The sequence below is a fragment of the Rhea pennata genome, chromosome 20 (genome assembly GCF_028389875.1).
Source record: "Rhea pennata isolate bPtePen1 chromosome 20, bPtePen1.pri, whole genome shotgun sequence".
NCBI lineage: Eukaryota > Metazoa > Chordata > Aves > Rheiformes > Rheidae > Rhea > Rhea pennata.
Window position 1 is genome coordinate 10,001 of NC_084682.1, and position 21,197 is coordinate 31,197.

The 21,197-nt window shown below is 47.9% G+C and overlaps 1 long non-coding RNA gene across 3 annotated transcripts; it reads right to left on the minus strand.

Moving 5' to 3' along the window:
• Nucleotides 1–1,790: 1,790 nt before the first annotated feature.
• Nucleotides 1,791–9,244, minus strand: LOC134149426 (uncharacterized). Of its 3 annotated transcripts, none has more exons than XR_009960415.1 (7): nucleotides 9,174–9,244; nucleotides 6,642–6,781; nucleotides 5,209–5,372; nucleotides 4,838–5,019; nucleotides 3,767–3,949; nucleotides 3,280–3,363; nucleotides 1,791–2,041 (listed from the first exon to the last, which is right to left on the minus strand). It is a non-coding gene; the product is annotated as an uncharacterized LOC134149426 (long non-coding RNA). The 3 variants fall into 3 exon arrangements; XR_009960413.1 differs by having other exon boundaries at nucleotides 6,627–6,781; XR_009960414.1 differs by lacking the exon at nucleotides 9,174–9,244 and adding an exon at nucleotides 8,766–8,847 and having other exon boundaries at nucleotides 6,627–6,781.
• Between the last annotated feature and the right edge of the window lie 11,953 nt (nucleotides 9,245–21,197).

Genomic DNA, 21,197 nt, shown 5'->3' on the forward strand with positions numbered 1-21,197 from the left:
CCAGTGCCGGAAGCCTACTGCTCCCGGCATGCCGCGCAAACCAACATGGCCCCCTCCGGAAGTCCAGTGCCGGAAGACTACTGCTGCCGGCATGCCGCGCAAACCAACATGGCCCGCCGGAAGCCTACTGCTCCCGGCATACCGCGCAAACCAACATGGCCCCCTCCGGAAGCCCAGTGCCGGAAGCCTACTGCTCCCGGCATGCCGGGCAGCCGCAGTGCTCCGTGAGGTTTGATCCTGCGGCGACTCCGTTCTGTCCCCTGCCAGGCCTCGGCACCCAGAAACCGCTGAACAGCCCGGTCCGCGCCTCCGCGATCCGCAGCAGCGGCCCGGGGCTCCCCGCCAGCGGTCCCGGGTCAGCTCTGACACTGCCCCTGCCTTGCATGACCCTCCCCAGGGCTTCCCTCAGGATACCTCCTGCCCCTCCCTGACATGGTCTTGATCTGACCCCAGACTCCCCCACGCTAATCTGAATGTGCTCTAAACCCCACCACAGCCCTGGCGCAACCCCTTCAAGCTTCACTCCTCCAGCCCCAGCGCACCACCTCTCCCCCCCCCCCACAATGGCCCTGGTGCACTGCTCTTCCCCACCATGTCCTTGATACAAGGCCACCCCCAGCCCCCGTGCAGTTTTCCCCAGCCTGGTGCACCTTGGTTGTGCCGTGTTGCCCAGGACATTCCCATTCACTAAGACCCCCAGCATGTGCGAGACCCGCAGCCTGGATTTCCCCCACCCCCCCAGTTCCACTCACCTCTTCTGAGGTGCAGTTGCTGTTCCAGTTCCAGCAGGCAGTGCTTGGCAGCAGCTCCATTGTGCTGGACTGACTCGTGAGCTTTTCCAAAATGCAGACCCTGGTCCCAGTGCATGCCTACTTCCTGCCCTTGCAATCAGCCCAACACCTTACACTTGTCCCAGCCTCAGGGCCTACAGCTGCAGCCCATCAGGGACAGCTGGGACTGCCAGGACAGCAGAGGCACCCCCACTCTTGATAGCAGCTTCCTGAAAGCTCAAGGGAGAGCTCTGGGGTGCACAGAGAGGAAAAGGAAGTATTCAGGGGACAAGAGAACAAAGCAAGAGCTGTGTGTTCAATAAAAGTTAAAAAAGAGGCAATGGAAGAGCAAATGGAGCAACTCTGGGGGCACCAGAAGGCATCAGGAGAGCCCTGGGGAACCCTCAGAAGCACTCAGAAAACTCTGGGACAGAGGAGAAGGCCGAACAGAGAACATTGTGGCATGCTGCAAAGCAAACACAGGGCCCCAGGGCACACCAAAAGGCATATGGGTGGCCTGGGGGCAAAACAAAATGTGAATTGAGGGGTCCTTAGGACATCAGAGGATAAACACAGAGCTCCGGGGCAAATTAAAATACAAAGGGCCTCAGTGTACACCAGTGGGGTCATAAAGCAAATCACAGAGCTCGATGAAGGACAGGACAGTGCCTGCAGGCTCCCTCCACCCCACAGAAACTCTGTCTCCCAACTATAGGCAGACAGACCTGGCCTCAGACACCCAAAGGATGTTGCAGAGTGCTGAAAGCAAATCCGTGATCAGTCTGGGCACCTCATACAGCCCTGGAGGGGTCCTGGCTGCCCCCATAATAATGGCAATCACCCCCAAGAGCCCTGGCAGTGCAAGGGCAGTTCCTCACAGCCCTGTGAACAGCACTGAGTTCCCTGTGAACCACAGGCACTCCAAAGTACCAGCTCCCAGCCCCAGGCGCAGCTTGTAACCTCCTCCCCACAGCATCATCTCCAGGCAAGGGGACATCCAGAACCACAGACATGAGCACAAAGAATAAAGCAACTGTTTATTGTTTTACTGCACAAAAATACCACCTGGGAGCAAGTCTGCCACAAAGCTCAGTGCCAGCACACTTCCCCTTACTAGACGACACCTGAAGAGTCATCACCACGCCAGCGTCCGTCCATCCATCCGTTCATTGGGGAAGAGTCAGTTCCCGCTGCAGCCCCTGACATGGCAGGTGTCTGTGTAGCTGATGGCCTACCCCTTCTGCTTTTTCCTTCAGGGGCAGGATTCAGCTCTGAGAATTGAGAGGACAATGCCTGATCTCACCTGCCTGTATTTTTGCATCCCAGACTAGAGCCCTACAGGACACTTGCACAGCTCTCAGCTCACCCACTGCATTGCCAGTCTCAGTGTGGTGGGCCTGCACTGCATCAAACCCAGACCCAAGCTCAGTGCATTGAGATGAACACCAGGTACAGGGGAAGGTTACAGACACCAAAGGAGTGTTTGCAGCCTTAGGCTTCTTAGGCTTCAGGGCTTACAGTTTACTGTCTAAGGATTTAGCCCTCTTAATTTATCAGTAAGCTGTAAGCCCTCCACCCTAAGTGACAAACTCCAAATCTTAGAATCCATGGTTGCTGAGGCTTTAAAACTTATGAAGTTGGATTTTAAATTCTGTGCCATGATTGCTAAGTGACCAAACTGTAACCCCTGTCTGATAAAGGCTGAGCCCCCACAAAATAAAAACACAACCCCTGCGTGAGAGACCCTCAACAACAAACTAAACAAGAAACCTTAAGTGAAAACCTTCAAACCCTCAGCTTTAAACAAGAAACACCAAAGCATCCATGAACATGAAAACAGTAAAGAGAAGCCAAAGATTTTGCCCATACCTTAAGAAGTTTCCCCTTCATTTAGAAGGGCACCAAAACAGGAAGGCATGCACCACAGTCCTGTTAAAGTTGCTGTTTAGCGGCTTGATTTTAGCCACATTCAAATGTGAGCACATGCAAGAATCACGCCACTGGACTGCACTAAGCTGCACTACCACTGAACGTACCTGAAACGGTGCAAGCATCTTTGTTACTGACTGTTAATATTTTTGGTCCTCTCAGCTCCAAGGACAACCATCCACAGCCAATGATACCAGTTACCACCAACAGCAAATCTACCTTCCACCTCACAGCCCTGCTCACATACAGTGCAAGCCCTTGACATAGCTGTGTCCACACTGCAAGTCAGAGCTCACGTTCCATGGCCAGCTGCAGATCTCTGCAGAGCTCCCAACTGTGACAATGCTCCTTTGACTAGCAGACTATGCTTCAGCACCTGCAAAGAGGCTGGAACAGTTACTGAGAGGCCAGCAACAGCACAGCCCTCCTAGAACTGCTTCCTAGTCCAAGGCCCATAATTGTTTTCACAACGATGAGTGATGCTCTGCGCTGCTTCAGTCTCCCTCTCTGGCTCCATTTCATTGCAAGAATGTCACACCTGCCCTCATGTACAGCCCTCCCAGACCCCTTCTGTACTTACAGACTTCCTTAAGAGAGTATAACAGAAATCAACAGAATGGGCTGAGCTGCTCCTCTTGAAGTTGCTCGCCCTCACAAGGTTATCCTGCAAATCAGTCAAACCATGAAGGGCCCTGGGAGATTCTCGTTTTAGAAGCTCCCCCCCCCCCCCAAAAAAAAGAAGTTTTAATGATGGTTCCCTAACCTGGACAAACGCAGATCCCCCCCAGAAGCCCAGTAACAGTTTTTATCCTGAGGTCCCAAGTTGCTTGCAGCCAAGCAAGGCAAAAGGCAGTGGGGTCCCGGCTTACTCATCTCGCCCCAAAATTCTTATTTTAGGCCTCACTGCTTCTTCCAGGTAAACAGACCAAAATACAGCTCCAGGCAGGCAGCTGAGGCTTCACCTGACCTGGTGGCCCTGCTAGCAACAGCAGCACCATAGTGACTGGGCTACCCATTGCTATTCCCCACTTCCTTTGCCCGTCTGTGAATTCCGGCTTACTACTCACAAGTCCGGTAAGGACGAGGCCAACCTTCCTATGGCCAAAGGGTCCTTGTCGGCACTGGGAGGAGAACCTTTCCTCTAGCATCTTCCGGGCCGCCCTTGACACGTGATAACTCACAGAGGTCTGAGGGCGATACCCTGTAGCTCTTCATGGCAGCATACAGTCATTCCCTGACGATTGGAATGCCTAGGATTAACACATTTTATAAATACTACCGCTATAGGGTGTAAAGACAAAATAAAATTTCTTCAAACAAACAAAACCTCTTTCTGTCTGACCGAATGACCACATGCATCAATGCCTGGCGCTCATGAGGAAGCTAGCAAACCCTCTGGGCTGATGCTGTTCTAGCGGGCTGTCTGTCTGAACTCCTCTGTCTTGCTTGAGACTTGCGCAGTAACTGCCCTGGCTCGTTAAGATTAGTGCCCACTTAGCCACTTGGATAGATGATCCCCTGCTGTCTATTTGTATGCCTGGCATTACTACTTCAGAAGGACCTGAGCGCATTCGATTGCCTGTGCTATCAAAGGTGGAAGCCTCAAAGACAATTACAGCCCAGACTGCTGTTAAATGGTCTTTCTTACAGAGAATTTGTGTTCTGGCCTCAAAGGGGATGCCAGGATGGTGCTACTGGCTCCCACTTTCCCTTACTGCTGTTTTCTAATGGTGCTGCTCCCACAGAGTCAGCAGATGCGGAAAGCATTACTGAAAAAGGCTTGCCTTGTCCCGAGAATTTGAGGGCAGGAGATGGTTATTAATTCCACGAGGCTTTAATATATCCTCTATCTACTGTCTTCCTCTTTCCCCAAATACCATTGCCAGGTAACTAACTTGGGGTTGCACTAACTGAGCCCTCTGAAAATGATCTCTTAACTTTACAGTTCAAAAGCTTTCTCTCTCCCCTTCTCTTCCCCCCCCCCCACTTCTTCAGTAACTCTGGCCACTTGACCATCGTTCCCCTAAGCTAATTAATTTACTGTCTTGTAGCTTTTAAAATAGGATGTTTCGTAGACATATAATGTCACACACGCAGAAATACACGTACGTAGCATACTTCTTGTAAAGCAGACAGACCTTCTGTTATACATCGGTGATCTGTTATTCCCATTGCTTTAATGGCGATCCTTCCTAGTCAGGAGTAATGGGTCCTCCTTTGTGGGAGATGGAGACAACTCTCAGTTGGTTCCATTTGATTTTATCACTTCAGCTTGCTTACGTTTTTTCTGGTCTCTTCAACTTCAGCTGGGGCAACCGATCTGAAAGAGTAAGTATTGTATCTTTCCCTTTCTATCTACGCATGTATGATAACAAAACAAAATAGAAACAGCCAAAGCAAAACTAAGGCAGATGCTGTTAACGATATCTGCAGGGTAGGAAAGGGTTACTCAGCCCTCAGTGCTGTCTCTGGGAGGCCAAAATAACTAACAGTCATTATTAATAGTTACCTTACTTGCCCATGGCATAACACCTCCTTCTTTAGCAGTTGCTGGGGATACCAAGGGTCCACTGCATTTTTGCTTCCTTGTTTCATCCCATCCCTTAGGAATTAATAACAGACTGCTTGTTCAGGTTTCCCCTCTGTCAGCATTTGCTATCATTGGTTCCAGCTCTGTAACAAAGAAACTAGCATTTTACTCCCAGTGAAAGGCAATGAAAGTATTTATGCATGTTCTTTTTCTCTTTACTGTGTTCTTTTCTCTTTTCCTTTCTTCTCCCCCCCCCTTAAAGAAAAGGTCTCAGTACAGCACTTTGCATCATATGTTATAGGGTAAACAGTTTGGAAACATGGTATACAGCAATTAGAGCTAGGTTATTAAACAGGCAGGCACATCGCCTAATACTTACCTACACCATCTTCCGTGAAACCTTGTTTTTATCCTGCTTCAGTATTATTGTTACTGTTCAGTATCCTTTCTCAAACCCTTGCATACACCCCCTTAACCGACAACTCCCTCGGTCTTTAATGACACAGAAAAATGATAGCACTTGAGGTGCCCGTCTCTGTTTCAGACCTATTACCTTGCTGATACAGCTCCCAGATTCCCCTTACGCTTGGATGCTTGCCTCACAGGTGATGACCAAAACGAACAGCTAGATCACCAGATCTAGCTGCTTCTCTTCAAGATGTCCCCTCTCAGGGGACTACCCTACCAAACAAACCAAGAAGACTCATGAGGCCAAGAGAGTACCAGGTTTTCGACACAACTTCCCCGAGGCTTTCAGCATGATTGACATAGGTGTTTTTCCTCACATTACTCAAAGCTACACTCATCTGTTACTTAGGACTAAACTGCTTCTACTTTAAGAGGAGATTGCTGTTTGTTTAAACTTTGCATAGAGTCCGTAACTTGCTACGCATCTGCTTTAGTCCCGTCTGCTTTCACAATGCTTTTGCTAAGGAAAGCTGGTAATTAATAACACCCATTCTCCCACAGGCTGGAGTAAGACATTTCTCCTGCTCTGAGGAGATGCCTGAAAGTCAGTCTCTTTTTTGTGGCATTCCTGGGGCTTCCCAGGGCCCATCAGTGTTCTCTTAGGCTTTTCGCGAGCCTTTTATATAATAAGGCAATTCCTTAGCCTGACGTTTTAGGTTAATGCTCCCCTTAAGCACCGTGCACAGCACAGCTATCCCACACTAGCCACATCTTGCACATACAGAGGGTTCTGAGAGGCAGCTCAGACAAAGAGCGAGAAAAATCAGTTTGGCATCTGTGCCTCCACCCGTCAACATTTTTCAGGCTGTGCCTGGCAGTGGGGGGGGGGGGGGCCCTTAAGGTGTCTGGGAGCGTCTTTCTTCTATTCATCTGCTCCCTCCCCTGGCCACACTCCTCAAGGGAATAACTTGGGGCTGTGCTAATTGTACCTGACTCCAGTTCACCTTCAGCCGGTTTGCTCCAGAGGGTTCAAGCCTCCCAGGACTCAGCAGCGCTCCAGGGCCCGCCTGCGGCCCCGCTCCTACGGGCTGCATCCGCAGGGGCAAGCGCACGCTCTGGTCCACGTCGGGCAGGAACCGGGCCACTAAAGGCAACACATGGCGAAGGGATGGTCAGACCCGCGCTGCGGCACACGCGGCGCTGCGCAGACCCTGCCTGGCGCTCCCGGCGGGGCGGGGCCGAGCCGGGCCCCAGCCCCCGACGCCCCGAGTCCCGCACCACCTCCGTCAGCAAGCAGGCGGCAGCCCAATGCCCGCGGCCACCCGAAGGGACGCGCTCGCCTCATGGGTGCCCCGAGAACCTTCACCTCAATGGGCCTCGACCCTCACCCTCCACCGCCGCAGTAAAGCTCCGCTCCTGCTCGCCGCCATGCTGCTCCCCGGAGTCGCACACGCGCCGCTCGCCAACGGGGCGCGGCCGCAGCAGCAGCTCGGTGGCCGAGCACCGCACACGCGCCGGCTGCGGCCGCAACCGGAGAGGCAGGGAGAGCGGCACCTCGCCTGCTTGCGGCGCTGCCTCCAAACGGCTCCCGCGTGCGAACCGCAGCTCGCCGCCGCACCGCGGGGCTCGCCTCGAGGCTGCTCTGCCCGTGCCCGAGAGACTGGCAGCGATCAGCGCGTAGGCTCTGGGGCTGCCCTGGAGCGAGGGTCCCGCGGAGCAGCTCCCAGACGGTACCGTCCGTCCCTGCGACGCTGGGGAGCAGCGATGAGGGAAAGCTCCCTGCGCTGCCGGTCCACGAGCGCCGGGAAGGGGCAAGGAGCAGGGCCCATGCGCTTACCCGTGACCAAAGCAGCGGAGAGGAGCGGCGACGGTGAGCAGCGCTGCACGCGCGTGCGGCGGCTGCTGGCCGCATTCTCCGCCCGCGGTGGAGGCCGGTCGCGGCGGCAGTACTGGATTGTGGACACGCGAGGGCAGCAGTGAGCGCGGCGGAGCGCAGTGCGCGTGCGCAGCCCATGTTCGTGTGCAGTACCGACCTTTCGACACCGGAGGACAGCGGTGAGCGCGGCGGAGCGCACGCGCGTCCCCCGTTCCGGTGCACTACCGCACGTTCAACACGCGATGGCAACAATGCGCACGGCGTAGCGGAGCGCGCATGCGTCTCCTGTTTCGGTGGCAGAGCACAACATGGCTGCCCGGATGCCGAGTGCCCGAAGACTACCGTTCCCGGCATGCCGCGCGAAGCACAAACATGGTCGACAGGAAGCCCGTGCCGGAAGACTACCGCTCCCGGCATGCCGCGGGGGCCCGTACCCCGCAGCGCTCGCTCAAGTTCGACCCTACGGCGATTCCGTTCCATCCCGTCCCCCAATACCGTCCGTGGCCCCTCCCGCGACCCGCTCCGGGTCAGTTCCGACACTGCCTGTGCCCCCCCGCCCCCCTCCCCACAATCCTGCCTAGGGCTTCCCCTGGTGTCCCTCCTCCGCCTCCCAGACACCCTCCCCATCTGGCGCAGGACGCCCCCCTCCTTCCCCCGCGCACCCCCTTTCTCTCCGGCCCCCACAGCCCCGGCGCACCTCCTTCCCCCCCGCGGCCCCGGTGCACCGCCCCTCCCCCCGGCTCCGGCGCGCCCCGCTTGTGCCGCCTTGCCCAGGGCGTTCCATCTGCGCGGGTACGCGTAGGACCCGCAGCGCGCGCCCTCCTCCCCCCCGCCCTGCTCACCTACTCCGCGCTGCAGCCGCCCTGCCGCGTCCAGCGGGCGGTGCTCGGCTGCAGCTCCCCTGCCTCGGACCGGCCCCGGCGCCAGCTTGCCCCAAATACAGCTCCTCTCCCGGCCCAGGGGGCAACCCAAAATGTGAACTGAAGGCCCCTGAGGGCATCAGAGGGCAAACACAGGGCTCCAGGGCAAACCAAAACATAAACAAAGGGCCTCGGGGCACACCAAAGCACACATCAGGCACCTCACAGGACTCAGCGCAGCTGTCAGCACGGCGCCTGCAGGCTCTACCTGGCCCCACGGACGCTCCCAGCTCCAGGCACGCGGGCCCAGGCACAGACACGCCAGGGAGCAGCCTGGTGCCCTCACACAGCCCTGGAGGGGCTCTGGCTGCCCCCATGATGATGGGAATCACCTCTAAAAGTCCTCCGGGCCACGCCTGCCACAACAGGAGCCGACCTCCCGCCGACGCCGTGCCGCAACCCCGCTCCGGGGCCCATCCGCGGCCCCGCTCCTCCAGGCTGCGGCTGCAGGGGCGAGCGCACGCTCCGGCCCGCGCTGGGCAAGACCCGGGGCCCTAAAGGCGGCACACGGCGAAGGCAAAGTCGGACCCGCGCTGCGGCACACGCGGCGCCGCGCAGACCCCGCCCGGCGGGGCCGAGCCGGGCCCCAGCCCCCGCCGCCCCGAGTCCCGCACCGCCGCCTCCACGCAGCGACGGCCTCAGCGGGCAGGCAGCAGCCCGACACCCGCGGCCACTCGAAGGGGCGCGCTCGCCTCACGGCCGCCCCCCGACCCTCCACCTCAGCTGGCCTTGGCCCTCACCCGCCACCGCCGCCGCGGGAAAGCTCCGGCCCGGCTCGCCGCCACGGTGCTCCCCGGCGCCGCGTGTGCCCCGCCCGCGAACGGGGCGCGGCCGCAGTCGCGGCGGGAGGGGGGCGCGGGCGGGGCCTGAGACCCGGATAACGAGTTCGTTCCTGCATGCTCGTGGCTGTCGATGCTTCTGGGCTTCCCTTAGCCCCGTTTCCATGCATGTCAACTCTGCAGCTGTGCTGATTAAGTGATGAGGATGAATTCACTCACATGTTGTTTCAGCCTCTTAGATATCCAGATTCCATTAGTAAGCGCACCTAGCAAAGGTGAAGTTTCCCATCTGTCCATCCTTCTGTCTTTTTCTCTTCCAGAGAAAAAAGCTGTAGTATCATGCTTACAGAGGGCTGCAGATGGTAGTTACATTGCATTTCACCATCAGGTTTAGCTTCCCATCTGTCCACCTCCATAGCACCACAAAATTTACAAAGCTCTCCTTCCAGCCAGCAGCTCTAGCCTGTGTCCCCAATCCCCACTCTGAGTTCCTCAACCCCCAAATTGTTTATTGTGGTCTTCTCAAACCATCTTTCCAACTAATGAAATACACATGAAAAGGGACTCCCTGCATGCAGTAGGAGGTAATTTTAAGTACTGAATGAAATTCACTACTCCTCTTAAATTTGAAGTAAAAACTGTATACACTGAGACTGTTTCATGGGCCTGCTGTCACCCTTTTGACTGTCAGTGGGCTACGGAGCACAGCTGGGAATGCAAATGAGGTGATCTAATTATCCCATCTGGTTTAAAATCCAGTAGGTGAGACCTATAGGCATTACTTTAACTTTCATAATGTCCCTGATATATTTAAGCAGTGCAGAGGCTACTTCTGAGAGCCTTCAGAATGTCTTTTGCCTTGCAGTGTGGAACATATGTCTTTCCAGAGCTGAAATTTCCCTAAATTGCTTGTTAAGAGAGAAATATCCCTGCGCCTCAATGAGATACAGCTATCTCTGAGATAGTGTGCAGCAGATCTTTAACAACAATCAGTAATTCAGGAGCAGGCTGAGGGACACTGTATATAATGGAAGGCTGAATGGGAAATTTTAGATTGTCAGAATAGAGTCATTCCCAAATTGCAGGTGAACCAAAATAGAAGTAGTAACAGTGTCTGAAAAATGTGGCAGGGCAGGCTCCTTGCTTCTGTGTTTTGTCCAAAGAAAGGTGCCTCTGTTGACAGAACCCACTCAGATGTCCTGCAGTCTGACAGGGGCTGTTTTCAGAGAGCTCTAGCCCCATTGCTCTAGCACTTGGCTTCTGCTTTTTAGCTTACTCTGATTGCATGTTTGATTAGGTCAGTAAGTACCTCTGAAAAGGAATAGATTTGCATTCTTCACTGTGGCATAATATGCAGATTCCTGGCTCTTAGGTTGTAGTCTTCTGTATGAGATAAGGAGGGATAAGGAGCAGATGAGAAGGAGAGTATGCAAGATTACTGCATTTGGACTGTAATTCTCAGCCGCCCCAAGATTTGCCCCACTGAGGCAACAGTTCCATCGGCTGCTGTAGAGCTGCTCAAGGGAGGTGACCTGATACCTGTTTTTGGTGCTACTCTCTGGAATACTTGACTGTGCTCAGTGTCCTAATGAAAATGATGGATTTTATTTGGGTCATGAGATTTTCCTTGTCTCTCCCTTTCAGTGTACTCATCATCAAGGCAAAACATAAGGAGACTGGAACTAACCCTGCACCAAGTAATTCTGTTGGATCCCTTGAGATGCAAAAGGGATGTGTCACTGAGGTCCATATGGTGTTTGTCCTGCAACACGCCTCTTAAAGAAACCTAACTGGTTAGTTTTCTCAAAAATAATATTTTCCATAAGTGATTATCACAGCCTGACTGCACTCTGATGTGACGTTTTAAGTATCTAGTTCCTAGAGTTCATGTTTCTTTGCATTCGGCTGTTCACTATATGGGAGGTACCTCTTCTCCTGGTAGAGTGTACTACAAAAAGCCTCATATCCTGGAGATAAAATCTTGTTCACTAAAAGCAGAAAAACAAACTGTGAGATGAGTTTTCTTTTTTTTTTTCTTTTTTTTTTAACTTGACTGATTTCAATTCTTGTACTCAGCTGGCTATAGATCTAGCTGCAGATTTTACTTCTCTCCACTTTATTCTGACCTCTGTTTAATCTCAAGGTTGTATTAATTCTGCCAAATCTTAACTCTCAAATGCAATTCTCTCAGGCTTTTGCATTCTAGCCTGTTTTCCAGAAATGTTCATGCCATACACATGAACTCACTTATTCTGCAGTGTTTTCTTTTTGGGACCCCTATTTCAATGCCATTCAGTTCAAGCATCCAGTAAAATTCCATGCAGCTCAGAGCTGGGGTGGAAAGAAATTGCATTTGGATTAACTACTTGTTTACCAGAATCTCTCTACTGGCACATCTATTCAAAATGAATCTTTGTAATCACTGGCCTTCTGATCTCAGTGTTTTTCAATGAACATTGTTGAATACACGCAAAGTGATATGGCCGTTCTAAGTCACATTGGACAACTTTTTATAAAGCTCACAGCTTCATAAAGACATCAGATCATCATGCCAGTAATAGCACCATTTCCCTCTTCTGGGCTGTATACTAAGCATGTTTGTATTTGGTGAAAATAATATCCCTCCACCGAAAAGAGCACAATGTCCAAGCTGTGGCTCACATTACCACATTTTATTTTCTCCTGCTTTCACGTAGCCCCTGCTGGTCATAATTCACTGGGGGTGTCATTACAGAGCAATGTTACTGCTTGTTTACAGGCCCTGTTATTGTTACTGAGCCCAGACAGATGGTTTGCTGACCTTTCCCAAGCTCAGAAAGGCCTCTCCTGACATCTCACCTGCAGTTTCCTACTCTAAAGACATCTGCTTAGAAGGGGATGCTGATGAGCATATATAAACTCTTTGGTTTGCTTTCCTTCTAGCACTCACAGTGACTAATAATGGATTAAAACCTGGCTCCTGTTAGAGGAGTCTTCACTGAAGTAAATACTCACTTTTGAGGCATTGTACAATCCCAACTGTTTCTGTTGACTGCCAAAAATCTTAAGAACAAAGTTGCATGTTCTGTAGCAGTGCAAGCCAGACTTCTATCTGCCCCCTGGCTCTCTAAATCTTGACACTTCTGTGGTCATAGCTCCAGGTATTTCAAAGGAGAGCTTAGTTTAGTCTGTACATATTCTGAGGAATGGTGGACTACGGGCCCTGACCAGTGTTACTAAGGTAACATCTCATCTCTCTCAGAGACTGGCTCTGGGAAATCACATTCATAGAGCTTCCAGTTTGATTGTAACAGAAGAGTGAGCTCACCTCTGCTTGCAAGCTCCCATGCAGACATACTGCTGACCACACGGACTGCCTCGCTGAGAGTCACTGTTCGTGTGGACAGCCCAGTGCCAGTCTACACTGTAAGCAGGTTGTAAGTAGAGTGAAAAAATGTAATATATGTTCCACTGGTTTCAGAATAACAGCCTTTGAGTGCCTGCTGTTCTGCTCTGCTAATCAGCTCTCGGGCTTTCCTTGCCTGTGCTGCTTTGGAACAAAGCTGCTAAGTTCTTGCCTCAGTACTTGATAGAGGTAAAGGAACTGCGAAATTCAGCACTGCCCTGCAGATTGTGGACAAAACCCCCACCCTTCTAAATGCATGGGATGTGGGGGAGGAGGCCTGGAAAAAATTAGCTCTTACGGGAAAGTTGAAAACCAGAAATCCAAGAAAGACCTCATCCTCTGTCTTGATTTAGGTTGGAGGATGAGGAAGACATGTTAGTCTAATTCCATCAGGAGAATCTTAAACATTTCTTTGCTGAGGGGCATATCGTAGGGCAGAGAAACAGACAAAGAGATGCATTCTTCTGGCTGCCTTCTTTACAACTGTCTGGGCACATGCTGATACAGCACTGAGGCAAGAGGCCTGATTCTAGAGCACCATTTTTCTTCACTGATAACACAATTGAAGAATTTAAGAAAAAATAATCACATTGATACAGTGGTGGGATACAGGGGGAGCTGCCTCTCCCTCCCTGCTTTTCTTGTTTGAACAGCTGTTTTCTGGAAATATATTGAAATGTCCTTTAATATGTGCCATAAGGTTTTATATGTTTTCATACTGAAGATTACATATAGAAATAATGTTCTGGTGTTCTTGTTATTAGGTGGTTGCTATAGTTGAGAGGCAGTCTCCCTGCACAGTCCTAAGTAGTTCCATGACTGAAAATACATAAACAGCTGAGATCTGTTCTCTTTTTCTTTCTGCTCAGGACTTTTGAACTAAAGAGAACCTAACTAGTGCATTAGAGCATGTTTAGCGATATATGAAGGGTTACATATAAAGCCAGAGTTGAAGGCAATGCTTCAGTGGAAACAAAATGTGACTCCAGTGAGGTCAAGGGAGTTACACCAGAGATTCATCTGTACCACCCCATTTATTTTTAGTTTCCCTGTTAACATTCCCTCTTCTGTATTTATAGCATGCCCCTCCCAAAATTATTCTCACATACACAGTTTCCCTATCCCTTCCTATTACAGTGCGTTGGGGCTTTGATTTAACTTATGTCCAGATATTTTAAAAAAAAAAATGATGAAGAAGAAGAAGAAGGCAAGAAAGAAGGAAAGAAGGAAAAAGAAGGAAGGAAAGAAGGAAAAAGAAGGAAGGAAGGAAGGAAAAGAGAAAGAAGAAGGAAGGAAGGAAAGAAGGAAGGAAGGAAGGAAGGAAGGAAGGAAGATATGTCTTTCAATAGGAGTTAAGTGGAAAAACATTGTAATAAATCTGATATATGAGATCTTCAAGAGTAAGGGCTGTATTCTAACTTTAGAGACACAGCTGTAAATCTCAAGTAACTCTACAGGAATAGATAGAATGACTGCACATTTACTATAGTATTGTAGCTGAGACTAGAATTTACCCTGTTATCTTCTAACTTACTAGTAAAGCATGTACATTTACTTTGTTTAAAAGCTTGAGCTTATTCCTTCTGTTATGCTTAATGGCAACATGCAAGGTCTGGATTGTGTCTTCAGTAGAAGCCTTTCTCAACCTTTCAGAAACTATATTATAGAGATTATATGACTACCCTTCATATACCCTTTGTAGACACTTGACTCTATTGCCAATGTTCATTAAACCAATGTGTCCCACCTGTCATGTAGGCCAAAACTCCACAGCGACCAACAGCTAAAATTTTCCAGCTGAAGGACAAGAGCTGATCACTCCCTCTTTGGAACTATATCAAATTTGTACAGTTTTACCACAGATTGCTAGCACATTTTCACAACCGAGATTTCCCTCCAAGAGAAGACGTGTTGAAATTGGTTCTTTATAGAATGAGAAGGAGAGGGACAGATTGTAGCAATCTGGGAAGGGTAACAAGCCAGAAGAATACAGTGTTCAGGAAAAAGGGAGCCACAGTCAGGTAAAGAGACAAGCAGACATCCTGGTTAGGCTGTGATCCAAGTGGTGGAAATTTTGTATCACAAACAGCAATGTGCTTGAGGGTTTGTGAAGGATGTTTGAGGAGCTCAGCAACCAGTATTATCAGACAGGAAAGCCACTATCAAGCCCTGGCCTGATAAACAGCTGAACAATCCTAATGAATTCTGTAATGGAAATTGGAGAAGTTTATGAAGTGTTTTGGGAATGCAAAGTGGGATAGTGGGTTACCTAGCAGTACATTATACCCAAGGCATGAGGAAGAATACCACGGTACAGCTCACTTAATGTTCCCATAGCTCTACATAAGCTTGGCACAGGTATTTCTTAGAATAATGACAAAAGCAGAGGGGCAGTATTAACCATAAATAGCTGATTTGGAAGCAAAATTTTGGCTGTTTTGGTGGGGAGATTTGTGTATCTCTTGGCAACTCCCTGGGCAAAACTCCCCAGCTATGGGAGCATGCAAGAGTGTCGCAGCCTGAAGGGGTGTCACAGTGCTGAATGCAGCCCTGTCATCTTCCCATAGCATTGGGCAATCCTGCTCCTTCCAAATGCAACATCACATCTAAATAGCATCTACATCCCATCTACAGTAGTAGGTTTTCATCCTCACTCCCAGGGATTTGCCTGTGAGACCCTCAGCCTGGGCCATGCTTGCAGCACACCATAAAACTTGCAGTTTCATCTCCCTTTCCTGTACCTCAGTCTCAGAATTTCTGTGGTGTCTCCCCCAGCCCCTGCTAAGCAGAGTGCTATGGAAAATAATAGCTAATAATAAGTCACACTGTATAATGCTGTGCATGGTGGAGCAGGTGCTAAATTGGAGACTAGGATTAGGGAACTGATGTTGATAAAGGGACTGTGCATTTTTTAATCTCTTTTGTAACAAAGCACTTTTCTGTAACAGAGTAATTTGGGACAGGTGCTGACAAAAAGTGTCCCATCTCTGAGGCCCTCCCCTCGCCTGGCAGTCCTGTGCCAGCTGGAGCTGGGCCAAAGTATCAGGTTGCCTTCTGCCATGATGAGCTAGAACTTTGATCTGGAAAGAATTGGAACCACCAGTGGAATGCTGTCAGAAACACAATCGGGTAGCGATTTGCTGAGAAGAGGATGACTGGGCCTCAATGTTATCCGAGACCAGTATTGAGAAAACAAAGTTTGCAGCCATGGCAGCAACTGCTGTCTCTTAAATGTTACCCTCTGTAGAGCTTGGCAGTCTTGAGTGTAACAGAGACAGTTCTACTAGTCCTTCTTGCAGTGAGTGAACATGCCAGGAGGAGCTGAAAGACCTTGCGCAAATCAGGAAGCGGCTGCTCTTTTTGCTGCCTATGGATAGATTTATTTGCACATATACTTGCAGGCACTTGCCTAGTGCATGTACTCTGTCACTTTTCTGCCTTCATTATTTTAGTGCTGTGATAATCCCTGGTGCCAGAGATGACAGAGAAAAGTTGTCCCTCAGTTATTTTAAACAATTGAGGACTTCCGGTGATTACCCCATATGAATTAATTGTTATCTTCAGCTATTTTCAAATAAGCTTTGCAGATTAATATTTAGATTAAGAAGAAATTTTTAATATTAACAATGATTATACTACTTTAGTTAATTGTTAAAATCCTGTAACCTCACATGCCATCAAGCTGTGAAACCTCCTATGAACAGCAATTGTTCACGTGCAGCCAACTCATCTCATTCTACAACCTGCTTCTATGATATTTAGACCATCCAAAAGGTTTTTTTATACCTAAGGCATTTCTTTAAATCCTTGGTGCATAAATGTTAGTGGATTACTTTGCTCTTAGGTAAGCCTGATGTGTTTAAAGGTCTTAAATCAGTAGGACGTAGGTTGAGTCTAGAAAGATTTTTTTTTTAAGTGATGATTCCCCAGCTCAGGCTTCAGTTCACAAATGCATGTAGACAAACCTACACATACTATACAGGCATAAAGTACTGGTTGGGCAGAGACATGCACACTGCTGTCTCAGTCTGTAAAATCAAGTGAATGATGACCAAATCTGCCATACCACTCTGTTTATTCCATCACACTTATGTGATGTCATTTATATTTCTTTTCTTCCCCTCCAAGCTTTCACACCTTCTCTTTCCCTAAATCCTCTGCTGGGAACTCAACGTTAAAATACTATTTGGAAAGTTTGCATACAAAGCAGTTCCGTTATCCATAATGAGAAAACTATAGTGGGAAAAGTGATGACTAGTGAAGAAAGAGAAAGATTTTATGAGGAAATAGAGAAGAAAGTGTGGAGGAGATCGAGAAAAACCGTAAGTGGAAGAAAAGGAGCAAAAAGACAGGCTGTTAAAACAAGCAAGGAGAAATAACAAGTTCACTTTCTCTCTGTGTCTTTTGAGGGGGGGAGGAATGGTGGGTGACACTCCACATAGAATGGAAATGTCAGCTGAAACTTATTCTCACATCATTGTGAGAATAAAGAGAGCCTGTCTCCTTCCTCAGCTGGGCAGAACCACTTCACATTCAGTGCGCTGGGCTTGCCTGCTCCCCTAATACCAGTTTCATCAAAGTATAGTCCCACCAGCTTTAGAGGGATCCCTCCTCTGGCTGATGGAAGTAAATAGACAGGCTTCTATTTTCAGGTGTTGAATAGGGGGAGGTGACAGACATCATCCTAGCCTTTCCTACAGAAGAGGAATTTCCAATTTTAGTATGGTTAACAGTCATTAACTGGGCAGAAAGGAACTTTGTAGGACTATGAATATAATTTAAGGCCTCTCCCCGCTGCTTGGGTTATGTGAAAGGAGCCATGCACATAAGAAAATAAAGTTCCTGGTCCTTTCTAGAATTTTCTTGTCCAACAACAAGACTGAAGATAACCTAGAGCTTCCTCCATTTATAGTTTGGGACCTCTGTGCACCTAAGTCATTATCTGGAAACTGTAAGCATCATACTGCTTATAATTCCTTTTGAGGCTATGTAATATTCTGGCAGGAAATTGTAAGAGTTGACCTTAGGAGGATAAGGTGATACCACTAAAAGGTGTATATTTAAAGAAAACCAAAGCGAGTCTTGTGTTAATTTTAAGTAATGCAGTTTGAAGGGCTTTCAGTCTGATAAATCTGGTGATCTCACTGTTTTCATAATTAAGCTCTTATATTTAACAATTACTTGTAAAATGCAGAGCAACATGGTACTGTAAGTAGTTAGCTGTCATTATTTTTGCTGCTCTTGCAGTAATTTGACTCTTACCAAAAAACAAGAAATGGCTCAGTAGAACAAGTCTGGAAGCCAGACTTTCTGACAGTTACTGTGTATGCCTTGATTAATTCCTAACAATTACTTGCTGTAGTAATGTCTGGTTGCAGCCAATTTTGCAAAGGCAGGTTTATGCTCTTACTTACAAGATCTTTCTGAGGTTACTCTGGGAAGGAAATTGAAGCTTAAAAAGAGATTTTTCTTTGGGTCCAACAGTCAAGGTGCAAGTACAGATCTGGAAGTAAAGATGGTCTGATGTAGAGATTGAGTTTAAGCCCCTTTCACGTTCTGTACTTTGGTGAGACTGTGTTAGGTGTGTTCAGTAGTCTTCTGACCATGCTCTAAGTAGGTGAAAGATGCCAAAAATTAGGATTCTTCATGTCTTACCAGGGATTTTTTTTTAGAAATTTTATTGTGAATTTGAAGCTGAGGAAGTGTGCCTGCTTACTCGCTCCAGACTTGTGGGTTTTCTCTCCACTTACCAGATAAAACATGAACAGCATATCACAAGGCTGCAGCTTTCCTGCCATAAAAGGTCACATAGTTTTAAGTGTATTGGGCTAGGGTTTCTATTAGCATAAGTATTTAACTCAGAATGCTAACATAAATTGTATTGTTATACTTCATGTCAAAGCATAAAGTAGTCCTGGGAGAAGAAGCATGTTGGAAAAGTAAGAAGTTTGAAGGCAAAAGGCAGCAGTCCTTCTTCATTTCAAACTATCTCTAATTTAGGAGCATGCAGAATGTAATGTTCCCATTTGACACTTTACTGAATAAACAAGGAATATATACTTTTCTGTGAGTACCAGAGTGACTGAGTATCTCCAAGGTTTTGAGCTTTGCTTACCAAAAACAAAGCTCTAGAAAGGAAAGGAAGTAACATATGCCTTTACTCTTTTGGGTCTCATGGTAAGATCAAACTATAGACCGGCACAATGGCTTAATTTGGAGACTGTTTTCTGGAAGAGAGCATCTGGACCTCATTTGTCAGTGGCACATGTGAAACAGGCTATATTGTTGCAATCTAGAGACTTTTCAGAAATTCAGAAGATACCATGCAAGCAGATTTTTATCTGTTAAGTGTGTAGAAAGGCAGAACTTTCCATTATCTTGTTCAACTGAAGTTTCTTCAGTACTGGAAATAAACTTCTGGGCATAAGGATACTGCAGGAGTTTGTACGAAACTACCTCCCAGGTATTGAGCTGGCCTGGAAAGAATGTAGCTGCTCCCATTTAGTACCTCTGCTCAGTTACCTTGAACTTGACGGTGATCCGGGCCTCCTAGCAACTGCTGATGCCATTTACTGGTGGGCCTGATTCTTCTCTACCAAAGCCAGTGGAAATGGTGCCACTGTGCTTAGATGCTTGGCAAACTGAAAGGCAGAGAACCACCTTAGCTGCCATGGTGGTTTTGTGGTGACCATGGTGGCCAGAGTAGAATTGGCTTAATCTTGCATAACCATAGCAGTGGCAGGCACCTTTTGCTGGGCCTGTGCGGACTGTGCTCAGCCTTATGCAGGATGACTCTGCTCTTCACATTACATATATCATGTCACTAACCAGTTTGTCTGCTATTTTATAGTTACATTGTACCCATCCTGGGACAGAGAATACCTTCTTGTTCACTGTTTGTTTAGCCCATAACACAAATGGAGCACTGACCTATGATGGAGTTTCTTTTCTGCTATCATCATACAAATAAGTAAACAGTAATAATAAAAGGGGTGCAAAATGTGTTGTCATGGGTAAAGCAGGATGAGTATTCCTGAATACAGTCAGACACATGGCCATGTAACATTTCTCAGGCTGTGCTCCGCACTTTGCAGGATTGGTCCTTGCACATTTTGATGCCTTTTTTTTTTATCGCCTTTGGGAAGAAAGATAAAAAGCTTTCACTGTTGGGCTGAAGTATTTAAATAATGTATTTATATATTTTGCAAAGGCCAGAGATTTCAGGAGTCTGCCAAGAATTTTCTGATTAAGGGAAGGACAGGAGGGATATAGTGTATAATATTATGTAAATATTCTGTGTAGAGAACAGTTTGCTGCAGGGGCATTGTAGAATGTGTCTGCCTGCAGGTCAGACTAGTTTTATACCTTCTAGGTACATGGCAGCCTGCTTTAAATAAGGTATCGTGTGTTCAGGGTGTCTGTATCAGCAGAGGCAAATCCTGACATAGCTTCTGTTGTTAGAGCAGCATTGATATTGGAGTTGCCAGTGTTTGTCCATGGGAATGATCCAAACCTGCTACAGTCAGTGAGAGTAGTTGAATTGACTGTGTTAGGTTTTGCTGTGATACCAGAAGGGCCTCTGAACGGTGCTGCTGTTGTAGGAGTTCAATCCTATTTGATAAGCTCTACCCTTTTGAGCAATGTGTGTGCTAATATGACTACATTAATGCTAGCTGTTGTTTAAATATTTCAGTTAAAAAATGATACTTCTAACTTACACGATGTAATGTTACTACAAAAATATAATGTCTAACTTCTGTGTAAGACCAAAAATAGCACACACTATGGTGTTTTGGGCTTGCTGAGAAGTGAAAGCTGGAATTCAGGCCACTCTGTCTTCAGCTGTCTGTCTGCTCTACCATTTGCACTGTATCTAATCAGCCCTGCTTTATAGGACTTCATGTACTACTCTGCAGGTGCAAAACAATTGCAGTGACCCACAGGTTTTATAGAAACATGGTGGTTAGAGGTCTGGCTTCTGCTGGGTATTGAAGAATACTGGTGCTGGAGAATGCTCCAGTACACATGGAAAAGCTGTTAGTATGAGAACCCTTCCCTTCTTTTTTTCCCCTCAAACTATTTCAGAAAGACAGAAACTATATTTAGGTTAAAAGAATTTAACTGAGTAGCTAGCTGCCTTGTGTTACAGTTTAGCACATGAAGGGTTGTAGGACACTGACCACTGTCAAGGGTGTCTCCTTGCAAACCAATTGCAGGAAAAAAATAGTATTCTGTGCTACATAATTTACATAATTAACTGTGCTACAGAATTAAGTTATAGAACCCATGTGAAAGAGAATTAAATCTCTACAGAATTGAATAAATCCTCTCTCTGATATAATTCTCAGCAAATAAAATAATAAACATGGCCTAATGTGCTCGTATAAATAGGCACTACTTGATTGGCCCATTAATTAAGGAACACTTGCAGTATTGGTAAATGCTGAAAAAGTGTCAATAATCTAAGTTTACAGAAGGGGAAAATGAGGCATGAGGTAAAATGATTTACCCAATGCCATGCAAAAAAAATGTGCCAGAGGAGACTAGTTTTGCCTCCAAGTCCAGTTTTCAAGCCATGAACAGACACCCCTTCTTCACAT